Below are 16,042 nucleotides of genomic sequence, written 5' to 3'. Positions count from 1 at the left end.
AAAGACTTCTGAGGGAGGCAACGTGACTTAAAATCAGAACAGTTAAGCCTACCAAGAAGTTCAAAACTGCAGAGAGCGCTGCCAGATCCCTGTATTTCACCCAGCAGAATTTAGACTCCACCATTCACCAATAGATTTGTAATGTCTGCTTAGATTTCAGGTCAAGATTATTAACTATGCTGAACCTTTGGTGCAATATATCAAGTCTTCCAGACCCATGTCTAAGCACATGCAAACCACTAAGATTACCAGGGGCATTCAGAAACTAGTGAAGTTTGTACCTTACCAGAAACAGTCCCCTATGTTAGGTGCTATGCGGGAAGAAAAATAAAGACAGAGTCCGAGGACAACTCGTTTCAAGAAGCAACAGAACAAAATCTATTTTAAGATGGAAAAACTTATTTCTCTTTCAAAAGCTTCTGTTCCAAATTACCCACCGGTGATTAACAGTATATTCCCAAACCCTAAAGAAAACATTTCTTTGCTTACTATCTATGAGAAATTTTAAGGGCTATGATTGACGAGAGGGCCATATTGTAGAGATTATTTCAAGTTAGTTATACCCTGAAGTGAGAATGTCATCTGTAGCAGCATAACATAGTAATGTACTAGTGTTTCAGCTTATTTTAACTAAGGTAGTTAGTACCTACTATTTTATTAAAAGATTATCCACGCCTGATCTGGGGTGAATTCCAGTGCTGCTATTCCAGATGACTGCAATAAGACTTTGCTGGCAGTTCTGAAGAGGAAAACAGGAAAGCTCTCATCTTACAAAAGAAAAAAAAATTGTAAGAATCACCATCGCCAAACGCATATAGAAAACAACGCTGGACAGCTCCCGCAGCCTGCCCGGCCCTCAGGACAGATATCCACGCCTGATCTGGGGTGAATTCCAGTGCTGCTATTCCAGATGACTGCAATAAGACTTTGCTGGCAGTTCTGAAGAGGAAAACAGGAAAGCTCTCATCTTACAAAAGAAAAAAAAATTGTAAGAATCACCATCGCCAAACGCATATAGAAAACAACGCTGGACAGCTCCCGCAGCCTGCCCGGCCCTCAGGACAGAGCCGCCCGCCATTGCAGTTGCTTCAGAAGACAAACACCTTAATTCTGAATGTCCCCCCCCTCCCCCCCCCCCCCCCCCCCCTCCCCCCCGCCGCTCTTCTCCTCCAGAATCAGTTACAGCGTCCAAAAGAAAACATTCTCCAAATCAATTTGGGTTACATCTCAAATAACTTTATGTTCATTATCAAGGGAATAATACACAAGGAAGCAGATACCTGCGATGACTCAAGCAGAAGATAAGAATTGACTCCGAGGGCTTTGCAGATTAGACTGTATGGAGAAACAAGAGCACAACCTAAAGAGTAAATTATGACAAGTTATTCACAATTCCTACATGTTTGCAGTTCTGCACAAGCTAATCTGTAAAGGCTATTACATGCTAGAATTCAGCTGAACAAACTTGAATGAACAAAGGCATCAGAATGTATCGCCCAGGCTCACACCAAATTATATTAATCTGAATTTTACTTTGAACCTCTCAGTCCACACAATTTGGAATTCCTCCAAGTTTTTATAGTGTTCAGAGCTGAGGTTTTGACTAGTTCAATCTTTAAATGTATGGCAGTGCAGGAAATATTTTAATAGATGTAATCCTTTAATAAGAAATCATAGTAAGAATTCAGTTTATACTTCTAAGCAGCACTCACAACTCAAACACTGCAGCATTCTGTACAGTGTTTATACCTAACTGTGCCAAAATTTGTCTTTGACATACCTATTCTGACTGCAAGGCAAAGGTATTAAATAAAATGATGAGAAAATCAAAGACCTTGAATTGTTCAGGTGGATTTGCAGACATGCAGAAGTTGACATCAATGGAACACAACTTCTAAAGTCCTCAACTTGCTAATGGGTCCAGATGTCCAGAATGACCCAAGCTGCAAGCGCAAAAGACTGATTAACTTATTTTATCCATCTTCCAGTCCACTGGGGCAACTTATAAGCTTTTTTTACACCCCCAGGCTGTCTTTAAATAGCTTTAACCACAGGTTTTCCTCCCTGCCGAGAGACTACTTCAAAGCCACAGCTGCCACCACCAATGTTTTCTGTCAGTATTTAAACTAAGTATTTTGCCCCCCTTCTATCTGTCTATTCTAAATTTTTATGTCTTATATATAAAAAATAAATCTTTCCCCTTTTTAAATTTTTTTCCTGATGAAAAATACTTTTAGACCATGATTTCTTGCTCAAAATGGAGGTGTTTGTAAGGCAAACAGTAAACCATTCGTCTCCCTGCCATGCCTCAGAATAACAAAAATCAAAGGGAAGTTCTCTTTAAATGATTTTACACCAAAATAAATCTCTATCATCATCTCGACCGGCAACATATTGCTAGTGAACACACATATAATCTCCAATGGGAGGAAGGTCTAGTATTTAGCAGAGATGCAATGAATTATGAAAAAATAAATATAAGTATGCCTTCTCTACAAAATTCAGTTATAGATTAGTGTTTGAATCTCCCCAGCACAGAGGGAGGGTTGCTATTTCAGTATTCTTCTGACCAGTCTATTCAAATTATGACCTAAAAAGGGCTGCTTTTTTTTTTGTTCCCTTAAATAACTTATTAGTTAAAAGGATGTGAATTAACTTAGAATGAATGTTCAATTCATATAGTAGAATCGCCATCATCATTATTACAGGAAGCTCTAATCATTACGCAGCCACTAATATAAGACATTCTGCTAGCTTGCCTTTAATGAACATGACTCACATTTCACTTTAATGATTCCTCCACCCATGTCTCCTCTGTGCCTTCTCCTTCTACCCAACCCGGGGGGAAGGGTGGCCTACATAGCTTTTTAAAGATGAAAGGCTATCTTTTAAGAAGGGAGTCACTTCCAGTACCTCTACTTTATAGGAGTTCACACTGCAAAGCCTTGGAGAAATCTGGAGTCCAGAAAGTACTCAGAGCCATCTCCTTTCAAGGAGTCTCCAACTGGGTCACCCAAAATGGTGGCACACTGAAGGAGTGATCTCCTCAAGGGGGCTGAACAGTCTGCAGCATTTCCTCCAGAAGAGTCACCCTCTCATCTTGCTCCGTCAACTCACTATTTTCTACAAGAGAATGCAGCAGCTTAAGAGCAGAGCTCACAGAGGTGGCAATAGAGATGCAAGTGCATTGCATTAAGGACACGCAACCCAAAGAGTCTATGGGAATATTCCAAAATGAAACCCAGCACCTCACACCCTCCATTTTCACCCAAATCTAGCCTCACTGTAAAAATCAGGTATTGCGATACTGAGGCTTCAGATGGCTAAAACAGTCCATGTGGTCCACTTACCTCAGCCTCCTAGGGTCTTAAATATCTTCACAGCATAAACCATTTCTCAAAAAATCCACCTCAATTGGGTCGCAGTCAGAAATATCGCTGTGGCAACCATAAACCATTGTTTGAAAAGCATTACTAATAACAGCCAGGGATAAACACAAAGTTAGCTCTTCATGTGTCTGCTACATGAAAAAAACACCCAACCTCATTTATGGAATGAGGGATAAATAAAACTGAGAATTTGCACAGGACTTCCGTTACATTCCTTAAACTTTTGTTGCCAGTAACCACGCAACTGAACTGCAGAATTAATTTCACTACAAAGCCCATCAATTTAAACAGAATCTTACTCCTATTAACCCGACTGCTCGAGCCAATTCTATGCCATTGTTATCACAGCCTTCCCGAAGGATAAGACTTTAACAGTTTGCCGCAGTCAGGTTCTGGTTTTATGGGCAGTGGTTACAGGTGTAAATAAATTACTTCTTTACACACCAAGAAATTCTCTATTGCACTCCTCAGTCAAATAGACTAAAACATTTTACAGCATTCCTGGGAAACAGATAACGGAAGAGCAGAGGCCACTTTACAGAAGTTCCCTCACATCCATCCCACCCAGGCATTGCCCACACAAAGTCCCTGAGTCTTTTGGGCCAAACTCGGACATTTCAGCTGATGCTGAACAGCATCTTTCTCAAGTGGCTGCAGAAGTGACTGTGAGCCCACGAGTTTGACCCTCACAGGCTTGTTCAAGTTTGCAATTATCCCAAAATGTATTCTTGTCAACAGCACACAATTTTCAATACATCACTTGCTTTTCAAGTCAAATTAACACTTCACAGTCAGATTCTGCTTCCTAGACAACTCTATCCTAATTGAGACTTCCCTGATTTTATTTCAAGAGAGAGCAAGCGCTTTCATTTGTGATTTTAGCTGCAGGGACAGATAGATAATGAACTGCGTAGGTTTCTCCAAACAAAATATCATGTCCCCTGAATGCAGCTACCTGACAAAAGACATTAGACTACAGGAGCTGGGACTGTGCTTAAGCTTAGACATGTATTGTTAAATGTGACATGCTCAATTTATCATTAGTTATGAAGTGAAAACGGATGAATACACATTCAATTTAGTTCAGCTGCTTTCTTCATTTATCACACTCTTTCATCATCCATCATTCTTCCCCACCACCCTTTTGATTTGAACAAATAACACACTTTCATAAGTTTAATCTAATTAATCATAATTGTAAGGTAATGTTCCCTTAATGAAGCGTATATTGGGCTTTATAAAGTTTGTTGCAATTTTAATAAAAATCTGTTCCAGATAAAATCTACAAATGTTTTCAATGGAGCCAAAACCAGCCCTATCTCTCCCCCACTCATTACTAAGGTTGATGATGATGTATCAGTACAAAGAGTTGCTCAAGCATATTGTTCTTTTATAGAACCACTGTTTCAATAAATTGGAAAGCGTTCATCATTTTATGAGACAAGACACGCAGTTGAAAAAGTTAATTGAAGTAGAAACAAATTAGAAAACCAACCTAAAAGATTTTTCACACATTATTGCTATGAAATATACAATACTCACTATCTTCTGAAGGCATCTCACATGCCAAAGACGATATAAAGAAGTAGTTGCTTCTTAGCAGCAGAAGCGGTGTGCAGAGCTACTGTTTTGTTGCAGTTGTCCAGCTGCAGTTAACCTAGAAGACAGCCACTTGCTAGCAATGTCCGTGAACATGTACCTTCATGCATCAGACCAAGTCAAGAAATCTCAGTTCTTCTCAGGACAACTTGGCCTTGTTCACTGAAAGTTTTTGAGTCATTATGACCCCAGATTTCATTTCCCACCACCACTGCCTATGCTAGACAAAACCGCTTACCTCATCTTGCTGTGATTTTCAAAGGTTCATAAAACATTTTGGAGCATCTGGGTGGAAAGTGCTGTGGAGATCAATATTACTTACGATGATTATTAATTAGCAATTTTATTTGATCATTATTAACATACATGCACTCTTCATACCAAGATTAACATAACCTCCATTTGCTAACACCATAGCATACTCATTTGTATCTGTTTCCACTCTCATATTGGCAATTATTTCTAAGTTGCAAAAGCAGAAACAGCACATTAGAAAATTGACTTATTTTCCCACCAACAGGATTTCACACCTCTGGGCCACTAATGACAGATACAGCTGTCCGTTCCAAAATCTGATTGAAAGCTGTACTACGTTGCTCCAGGGATTTTTGCCCAAGTCAGTACCCTGGTCATAAAGATTGCTGCAGAAGTATTGGCAAGTTCATACTCCACCTGTTCAACCATTTCTCCAGAAGGTAATGTCCATATTTTCATTTTCCAGTGCAGTTTTACTAGCTTTGCTTCAGCCTTTTTCCAAACTAGTATGAAATTTCAGCAAGAGAAACAATTCTAACCATTATATGCTACTACCACCACCTCCATTGAGATGAAGGTTCACCTGGCAAGATGACAGGTGAACAACCCAGAAAGCATCTACTCCAGCATCTTATTCTGATGCAAGTCATCATAGGATCCTTTCTCCTTTCATCAGGAAGAAGGAAAGATGATGTAGTTCTACAGCTTGTTCTCTGGTTTACCTTGAGGTGTTGCAGAGCTTTTTCCTTCCACTTCGCGAAATGAATGTGAGATGGTTTCTGGCAGACTGTTAGACAAAATGTGATTGTGCCGCTCCCTTGCTGCGCACAAGATTAGAGCTGCACAGCTGCCAGTGCTCCCTTTAGACCTGGCAAGTTATTTTACATACCACACAAACAGTGGCGGAAAATAGGGATTTACTGGTTACAAAGACAAAGGCAACACTAACGGGAAATAACTTCACATCTAACATGGACTTACTGTGGCCGATTTCCTCTCTTAACAGCCATTTATTTCTGTAACTCACCCCTTGAAACGCAGGAGTACAGGGCTTAATAATCCACCAAGGACACAGAACACCTAAGCAGTAATGCCAGGAAGAGGAAATAACAGCAGTAACAAGCCCTTGTAGCTGGAGCTTGCTGCAATAAATTCATTTGTAGAGGAGCAGATACCCAGGAGAGACACCTGGGTCAGCCTCTTTCTAGACAGAGGCTGGTAGAGTGATATTATGTGAGAGAGAAACTTCAGACGTTTAATATAGTTCTGCATTCTTCTGAAAAGAGAAAAATTGAGGTCTTAGCTGGTAAGGGAGAAGGATACAGTGCAAGCTCTTCTCGACAGGCAGGGGGAGTTTCCACATCTTCCCAGCTGCGAGCGTTCCTGCTGTAGTCCCCTTTCCCAGCTCTTCCCCTTACTCCCAATTTACCCACAATTACATGGGCCAGTGAGGTGGCACTTACTGTTCTTTGTCCTATGCCCCTTCACTTTTTTTTATTTTTGACTCAGAATGAGTATTTCCTCTAAAGCTAAGTTGCTACAGAAGCCAGTGCGGCCAAAGCACTGCTACCAATTAAGCTAAGTACAAAGTATGAGATCAATTAATCATTCATTATCTCACTCTTTCATCATCCATCATTCTTCCCCACCACCCTTTTGATTTGAACAAATAACACACTTTCATAAGTTTAATCTAATTAATCATAATTGTAAGGTAATGTTCCCTTAATGAAGCGTATATTGGGCTTTATAAAGTTTGTTGCAATTTTAATAAAAATCTGTTCCAGATAAAATCTACAAATGTTTTCAATGGAGCCAAAACCAGCCCTATCTCTCCCCCACTCATTACTAAGGTTGATGATGATGTATCAGTACAAAGAGTTGCTCAAGCATATTGTTCTTTTATAGAACCACTGTTTCAATAAATTGGAAAGCGTTCATCATTTTATGAGACAAGACACACAGTTGAAAAAGTTAATTGAAGTAGAAACAAATTAGAAAACCAACCTAAAAGATTTTTCACACATTATTGCTATGAAATATACAATACTCACTATCTTCTGAAGGCATCTCACATGCCAAAGACGATATAAAGAAGTAGTTGCTTCTTAGCAGCAGAAGCGGTGTGCAGAGCTACTGTTTTGTTGCAGTTGTCCAGCTGCAGTTAACCTAGAAGACAGCCACTTGCTAGCGATGTCCGTGAACATGTACCTTCATGCATCAGACCAAGTCAAGAAATCTCAGTTCTTCTCAGGACAACTTGGCCTTGTTCACTGAAAGTTTTTGAGTCATTATGACCCCAGATTTCATTTCCCACCACCACTGCCTATGCTAGACAAAACCGCTTACCTCATCTTGCTGTGATTTTCAAAGGTTCATAAAACATTTTGGAGCATCTGGGTGGAAAGTGCTGTGGAGATCAATATTACTTACGATGATTATTAATTAGCAATTTTATTTGATCATTATTAACATACATGCACTCTTCATACCAAGATTAACATAACCTCCATTTGCTAACACATACTCATTTGTATCTGTTTCCACTCTCATATTGGCAATTATTTCTAAGTTGCAAAAGCAGAAACAGCACATTAGAAAATTGACTTATTTTCCCACCAACAGGATTTCACACCTCTGGGCCACTAATGACAGATACAGCTGTCCGTTCCAAAATCTGATTGAAAGCTGTACTACGTTGCTCCAGGGATTTTTGCCCAAGTCAGTACCCTGGTCATAAAGATTGCTGCAGAAGTATTGGCAAGTTCATACTCCACCTGTTCAACCATTTCTCCAGAAGGTAATGTCCATATTTTCATTTTCCAGTGCAGTTTTACTAGCTTTGCTTCAGCCTTTTTCCAAACTAGTATGAAATTTCAGCAAGAGAAACAATTCTAACCATTATATGCTACTACCACCACCTCCATTGAGATGAAGGTTCACCTGGCAAGATGACAGGTGAACAACCCAGAAAGCATCTACTCCAGCATCTTATTCTGATGCAAGTCATCATAGGATCCTTTCTCCTTTCATCAGGAAGAAGGAAAGATGATGTAGTTCTACAGCTTGTTCTCTGGTTTACCTTGAGGTGTTGCAGAGCTTTTTCCTTCCACTTCGCGAAATGAATGTGAGATGGTTTCTGGCAGACTGTTAGACAAAATGTGATTGTGCCGCTCCCTTGCTGCGCACAAGATTAGAGCTGCACAGCTGCCAGTGCTCCCTTTAGACCTGGCAAGTTATTTTACATACCACACAAACAGTGGCGGAAAATAGGGATTTACTGGTTACAAAGACAAAGGCAACACTAACGGGAAATAACTTCACATCTAACATGGACTTACTGTGGCCGATTTCCTCTCTTAACAGCCATTTATTTCTGTAACTCACCCCTTGAAACGCAGGAGTACAGGGCTTAATAATCCACCAAGGACACAGAACACCTAAGCAGTAATGCCAGGAAGAGGAAATAACAGCAGTAACAAGCCCTTGTAGCTGGAGCTTGCTGCAATAAATTCATTTGTAGAGGAGCAGATACCCAGGAGAGACACCTGGGTCAGCCTCTTTCTAGACAGAGGCTGGTAGAGTGATATTATGTGAGAGAGAAACTTCAGACGTTTAATATAGTTCTGCATTCTTCTGAAAAGAGAAAAATTGAGGTCTTAGCTGGTAAGGGAGAAGGATACAGTGCAAGCTCTTCTCGACAGGCAGGGGGAGTTTCCACATCTTCCCAGCTGCGAGCGTTCCTGCTGTAGTCCCCTTTCCCAGCTCTTCCCCTTACTCCCAATTTACCCACAATTACATGGGCCAGTGAGGTGGCACTTACTGTTCTTTGTCCTATGCCCCTTCACTTTTTTTTATTTTTGACTCAGAATGAGTATTTCCTCTAAAGCTAAGTTGCTACAGAAGCCAGTGCGGCCAAAGCACTGCTACCAATTAAGCTAAGTACAAAGTATGAGATCAATTAATCATTCATTATCTTTACAATGCAATAGCTGAAGCTCCAGGGTAGGCAGTCCAATAATCCTTACAACCCCCAAGGTGCTCATCTTCTCCTAAGCTGATCATTCATTATCCAGAGCATAACAGCATAGAAAAGTCTTCATTTTTCAAGGCAATCAGTCTAGTAGATATGACAAGTCTTTGAAGCTCTGGTCCACCTTAAACACATGAAGTCTAAGAAGCCTGTAAACACGTCTTTAATCTTAAACAGGTTTAAGGCCTCATCCTGCTTTCAATGAAAGTAAAGGGAAAACTCTTACCGAGCACTTGGAATTCAGCTTCATTTCACAGTACTAACAAAAGCAGGTAACCTTTACAAATGCACTGCTCTGCCCTAAGCGCTACCTCTGTCCCAAGGCTTCTGCCTCATTCTATATGAGAATACAATCCAAGGGATGCATATGCAGTGAAGAAAGGTACCTTTGGTAAACTGAACATAGGCAGGAAGTGCCTTCAGGTTTCTGGTGCATGAAAGCTAGAAAGCACATGTGTAAAGCGTCCCAGCTTCTGCCTGCCTTGCTCCGAAATGACTCAAGACCTCTGATGCAGAAAAAATAGCAAGATCATAGAATGTTTTGGGTTGGAAGGGACCCCTAGAGGTCATCTAGTCCAAGCCCCCTGCAGTGAGCAGGGACACCGCTAACTACATCAGGTTGCTCAGAGCCCCGTCCAACCTGGCCTTGAATGTTTCCAGGGATGGGGCCTCCACCACCTCTCTGGGCAACCTGTTCCAGTGTTTCACCACCCTCATTGTAAAGAATTTCTTCCTTCTATCTAGTCTAAACCTACCCTGGTTTAGTTTAAAACCATTACCCCTTGTCCTGACAAGGCAGCACAAATCACAGAAATCCCGGGAGGTACACACACGTGAGTTAATTCCCTACTGGAAGACATTCAGACACAAAGTGATGTTCATTGTCTTGTGGTATGATGCACCCATTCACTTTTTTAACAAAAAGGTACTTTACAGTGAACCATCTCAACTCTACAGAGGAAGATTCTGCAGGAAAAAAAATGTAGTGCAATAGATCTCAGCTCCTTAAAACAGGTCAGTAACTAAGAGAAGAGAGAAAACAACTCTATGGAAATGGCGAAGCATGTGACCTTAAGCTCTCAAAAAGGGCCATCCAGAGTAATATACAGCATTGTTTAGAGAAGAGTCAATGCCAAAAAGAGAATAACTTAGATAATGTAACAGGAGTATCCAATTCAAAGGAACATGCTGGTCAGCACAGACTTTGATTTACTACCATAAGATCACACAGCTGTCTCCTCCTACTTCCTTCTGCCCCCAAAACCTCCTCCTTTCAGACTCCAACCTCCAAGGCCTCCCACATAATCTTGTATCCCAGTTAAAGCACAGTTACTAACGTGGAAGTTGCTGCACATGCCACCAAACAGCTGGAGGGTCTGGCACCCTTCACACCAGGGCAAGGCATTGGGGTGTGGGAGTGGGGGTAGCATGTGTGTATGTGTATTTTATAAACGCCACATGTAGTAAGAGATGATTTAACCATACAGTGAGGCAGCAAGCAAGGAAACAACAGCATTTTCACTGCTGGGGAGCTGAGACAGTTCATACATCTGCGGGGGCAGTAGGGCTTGGAGACGGGGTTGCACACACTATCCAGAGATGACTACTCACCCCAGCGGTATACAGGAGAGCTTACACAGCCAACTAAGTGCCCTGGATCCTATGCAGCTATTACCTAGCTATCACTTTGCCACATTTTTGGAAACTTTTCAGATATAGGATGGCATTCAAAGTCCACTCAGACACCAGTTTAAAGAACCTTGCCTCCAGTCCTTTCCATCTGTCTGTGGGAGCTCCTTCCATGCAGTAAGACTAAAGAAGTTTGCTCACATCTGGGAAATGTAAGCGAGTAGGAATGGTATGCCCCAAACTGCTAAAGAAATCTGGTCCTACTTTTCTAAATAAGAGACCTTCCATGCAAAAACCCCACCTTTTCTTCTTCCAAAATGAAAAAAATACAACAAAACTGCAGAATCTATTTTCTTTCTATCTTTTCATAATTTTTTTGAAGGAAACTGATGAGCGGGAAAAAGATTTTTCTGTGTATCAAAGTGTTTCTCCTGCTTTTCCTTGCAACTGAAAGGGGAAGGAAGGAAAAACCTTAATGCAGTTGAGCTCTAACACGGTATTTTTGCTAAGATCCTTCCAAATTCAATTCTTTCTTTCCTTCCCAGAGCAAACTGCATCCCTCTGAACATATCCAGGCTAACGGTCTAGAGGCACCCTCTCCATCTGAACAACACCACTGCCCATGTGTGCTTGAGGCACATTTGTTGCAGCAGTGATGCTTCTTTTTCAGTACAGCAGGCAGCGAATGGGCAGGAGTTGGCCTACACACTTTGACTTCACCTGCCCAGCAGAGACTAGAGCTGCGGGACGGTTCCCCTCGGAGCTAGACTTGGCCCCTTTACTCAGAGCCAGCGGCAAAAGACAACCTCACCCTATATTATTTTTTCTGTAATTTTCTCTTCTGGTTTTCCCACCCCTACAACTCACATACCGCAAAGGACTTGAGGCCACTCAGGGGTTGTGTCCTACTTATTATTGGCAATTGTGTCCACTTCAGCGCACTCATTGAGTCAGGAGGCTTCATCCGGTGAAGCTGGCGGAAGACCCTTCTATTTAAGAACTAAGGTGTTAAAAAGAACAATCTCTTGCATTTGATTGTTGTTTGTCCAGGGAGTTCCTTTGTCATTTACTTGCTTGGTGCAAGGTACTTACCGAGCTCCACATTCCTGGCAGCGGCACAGAAACCGCTTGGACTCATTAGCATTTAACATTATATTTGTAATAAGATCCACCGCTTTAAAAGCACTAGCAAACATTGCCATCGTATTATGCTGCAAGCATGAGATAAGAAGAGGAGAAAAATGTACTAAACACCATCTTTGTTACGTACCTGCCAATGCTAACTTTGCTGTCTGTGGCCATTATAACCTTGCTTTCAACTCTACTGAAACAGCCCATAAAATCTGCCTCTGCCGTACAGCACTCTCTGCTCGCACTGTGCTAACGTTTAATTAAATGGATACTTCATAAGAAAAGCACAAGTAAGGACAAGCGCCCTTCCAGTTTCAGCAAGACCATAACTCACACACAAACATATCCACGGTTTCAAGTTTATGAGTGTGTAACAGCACATAGTCAACACACCCCAGCCCCTGAGCTATGCAGGTGTATTTGTTCAACACCCATACTCAACACAAAAAAAGCATTTCATTTGAGCAAGAGCTTGACTTAAGAAAATTTGAATGGTAACATGCTGTTAAGATTTTGACTTTTTTTAAGCAAGCAATTATTTTTTTTGTTTTCCAACTTTAGTTAAAAAGGTGCTTTCTTGGAATTGTTTAGAAGAAAATCACCAGGGAATGGAGCTAATCAATTAACACCAGGAAAGAAGAATGCCATGCATATGGATAAGTAGGGAGGAAGTGCAGGGAGAAAAAGAAGTGGTAATGAAGGGATAGAGAAGGAAACGAGTTGAGTGTTTCCTGTGAACTGTCTTCTGTTGGCATTTTATCCCAGCTTTTAAAAGGAGAGATACAGCCTAGAGAGAAAATTCAGCAGTGTCTACTTGAAAGGTAAGAGCAAACTTAGACCCTGACAATTACTAAATAAGAACATAATTAATTATTTCTTCAACTGAATAGTCCTGAATCCTACCACAAATCAATCAGCTCTTCTTGCCTAAGAAGCTCCGACTCTATTTTAGCTCAATGAAAACAAAATCAATGAAGGCCAATTATAGCCCATCTCGTTAGAGTATGCAAATAGTGCACCATATAGACGAGCTGCTATTCCTGAGGGCAGTGCCGAGGAAGACGCTTGTCAGGCAAACGCAAACGTGAGCTGGTGCTGGCCCCTAGCTGCCCGTGCTGTAAAACACCAGCTCCTTGCCAGTTTATTTGAAGAGGATGCAAAGGTAGCAGAGACCAAATGTGCCCAACAGCAGGTCTTCATCAGCTTCCTGCTCGGTAATTTCAGGTGCAGAAAGCCCACCAATGTGTCTCAGAAAGCAGATTCAAGGTTAGTTACAAGAAATAGTACGTGCAAAGCTACAGAAAACTGAGGGAGCCGACCTTGCTTTCATCATCTTATGTCAAGAAGAAAAGGCACTTTAAGAAGTACATCATTATATTGCAAGGAAAGGATTTAATCCAACTGCCACCTACATCAGTTAAACATCTATGCCGTCTCAAATGACAACTGAGAGCTCTGAGTCTTTAGAACAGGTTTCTGCTACCGACATAGACAGTACTATACATCCACCCTGCCACCACTCTAATCTGAGCCTGCTTTTCCCCCCACCAAACCAAAACTGTAGCTTTTCAGGAAGCCTTGTCCTCTTCCCTGTGCAAATTCAAAATGGGAAGGGAAAGTTTGCCAAAATGTTCACACATGCTGTGTATGTTTCATAGCTGTCTGCAGGCACAAGGCTACTGCACCATGAACTGTTCTGTTGAACTTTTTTTTTCCTGCCAGCACTCCAGAGCTCTGCATACCCCAGCCATGTGGGAGTATCGACACAGTGGATGGTGACTGTACACACATCCTTGCAGCATGCATGCAGTAGGCATGCACCCACCAGACTGTGGATGCAATTTCAAACACCCACAAAAATCTGGCCTTCCTGGGTCCTGTTCATCCTGAGCGATTTTCCCATAGTTTGCTCACAACAGACAGGATTATTCCTTTCAAGGAATCACCTTGCAGGGACTGAGTTCCCCAGATCTCTGGCTACAGCCCAAGCACATTTTTTGGCCAAAAGCCTCCTGCACAGTGGCTTTCTGCCCATGTAGTGGGACTCTACCCTTGGCTTTACAGAAGACTTTGATAGACAGCTTAATCTTTCCACTGGCTACCTAAAAATTATGATGTAATACTTACTTTACTGCCACACTTGTCGGTGTTGCCAGGACTTGTGGTAAACAGCAGCAGCTACAGAAGGACTTAAAATGAAGTATGCGACTTTTGCAAGATCAGGGTGCCTCCTATTTCATTTGTGGTGTTGAAACTCTGATGTCACAGCTTAGCCCAGGCTTCTGGGCTGTGTGTGCTTGAGGGGTTTGGGTTTGTGTTTGGGGTTTTTTTCTCTTATTGCTGTTTCTATATTAGTCATATTATAGCTAGGGGTTTGGGGTTTTTTTTTAAAGCACCTTGAAAAGGAACATAATTATGCTGGGTTTGAAGCATGGAAGACAAGCCATTACTGTTTTTAACACTAAATCTTGACACACACCCCTAAAAGATGTGAAAAGCCAAACCTGGGGGTTCAACTGCTCCAAGCACAGTTGACCCTCACTCCCTTTGCATATTTGCAGGTAACTCTGATTTGTAAGCTAAATCCAGAAATTAGCATTTTTACCATTAAAAAAATTCTTCCTATTTAAATACTGTACATCTCTAACTTCAGGAACTGAAACCTTTACAGCAAAAAAGCGGAGGAAAAAAATTTGTCGATTACTTCATAGGCAGCTATATACAATGAAAAGCATCCTCTTCAGACAGTTTTGGAAACAGTGAGCAAACCTTTGTGTAAAGTAACACGATACTCAATAGCATAACAGCCTCCTTGAAACAGCATCCTTAAGAGTTTATTTTACCTTTCTGCTAAGATAATAGTGCAAAATAACCACTCTCACTTCAGGACGCACACACAAATGCACACAATTAGAAGGCTGTCAGAGACACTGCAGTAAGGGAATTCTGTAAGCTGTAACAAGGTCTGCTGGAATTGTCATCACATGCCCATGAAAAAAAATTTCAGGGCTATCAAGGGCATTCTCGAGACAGCACTTCTCCTGTCGCATCCTGGGATGTATTTCTTCTGCTTTCTCTCTGGGTCACAACCAATTCAAATAGCAATTTTCTTAATGGCTGAGAGTTCTACTCCCTACAGAGTCCATCTTCTTAAAGAACCACAGTGACATATACAAGCAACCTTATTCGTTGTCTATTTACTGATCTCTCTCTCCCCTTTTTTTTCAGCCTACAGGAAAAGACCCTCCACAAACAGCCAGAACATAACAGCAGACAAGACGAGGAAGGCAGAAAATCCCAAGGACAGCTACAAGCCTGGAGAATCGGCAGGAGTGACATAACTTGCTGTGAGGAAGGCAGCCCTATGGAGAGGGGGCTAAAATACAACAGCATGCAAGCCTCAACAGCAGGCCTGTTTACACAGATTCCATCTTTGCCCAATTTCATTTCAGTTAGCTTTATTTGCGTTGCCACATCACCAACTATCTCAAGCAAAGATTAATCCAGTTTAAGGTCCCAAATTGTTAAGCCACTTCAACTCTGGAAAGCTGGACAGTACAGGTTTAGGTAAATAATTTTATCTTTTTGACAATAAGCCTGTACTTGGCTGGCTTCCTAAACTGGATTTCTGTAGTAAGAGTTTACTATGATTTAACCAGATCAAACTCAAACTGTGTGAGGAGCTGGTGTGCGTTTCTGCCAGGAGGAACCAAAATTGTCTTATTTGCTTCTACAAAGCAAAGCCCAAAGTGAGAGTAGCAGGATCCCCAGAGCAGCACAATTACCAGTTCCTGGTGCTGCCATCAGCAGTGATGGTAAAACTCCCACACCCCATGCACAGCCCACCAGAGAAGCAAAGTCTGATTCACTACATACAGAAGTGAACAACCTTAGAGTATGAAAATCCACATTTACCTATGTACCTGATCCTCTACAATACTCTTTGCACCTCAGCCATCTTTAAATTATTGCTGCACACAATGGTGGGGTTTGGGGCTTTTTGGTT

Source organism: Egretta garzetta, unplaced genomic scaffold, assembly GCF_000687185.1.
Source record: "Egretta garzetta isolate BGI_Z169 unplaced genomic scaffold, ASM68718v1 scaffold615, whole genome shotgun sequence".
In the NCBI taxonomy this organism is placed as follows: Eukaryota; Metazoa; Chordata; class Aves; order Pelecaniformes; family Ardeidae; genus Egretta; species Egretta garzetta.
The sequence above is the reverse complement of the archived record's forward strand: the minus strand, read 5'-3'. Positions refer to the sequence as shown.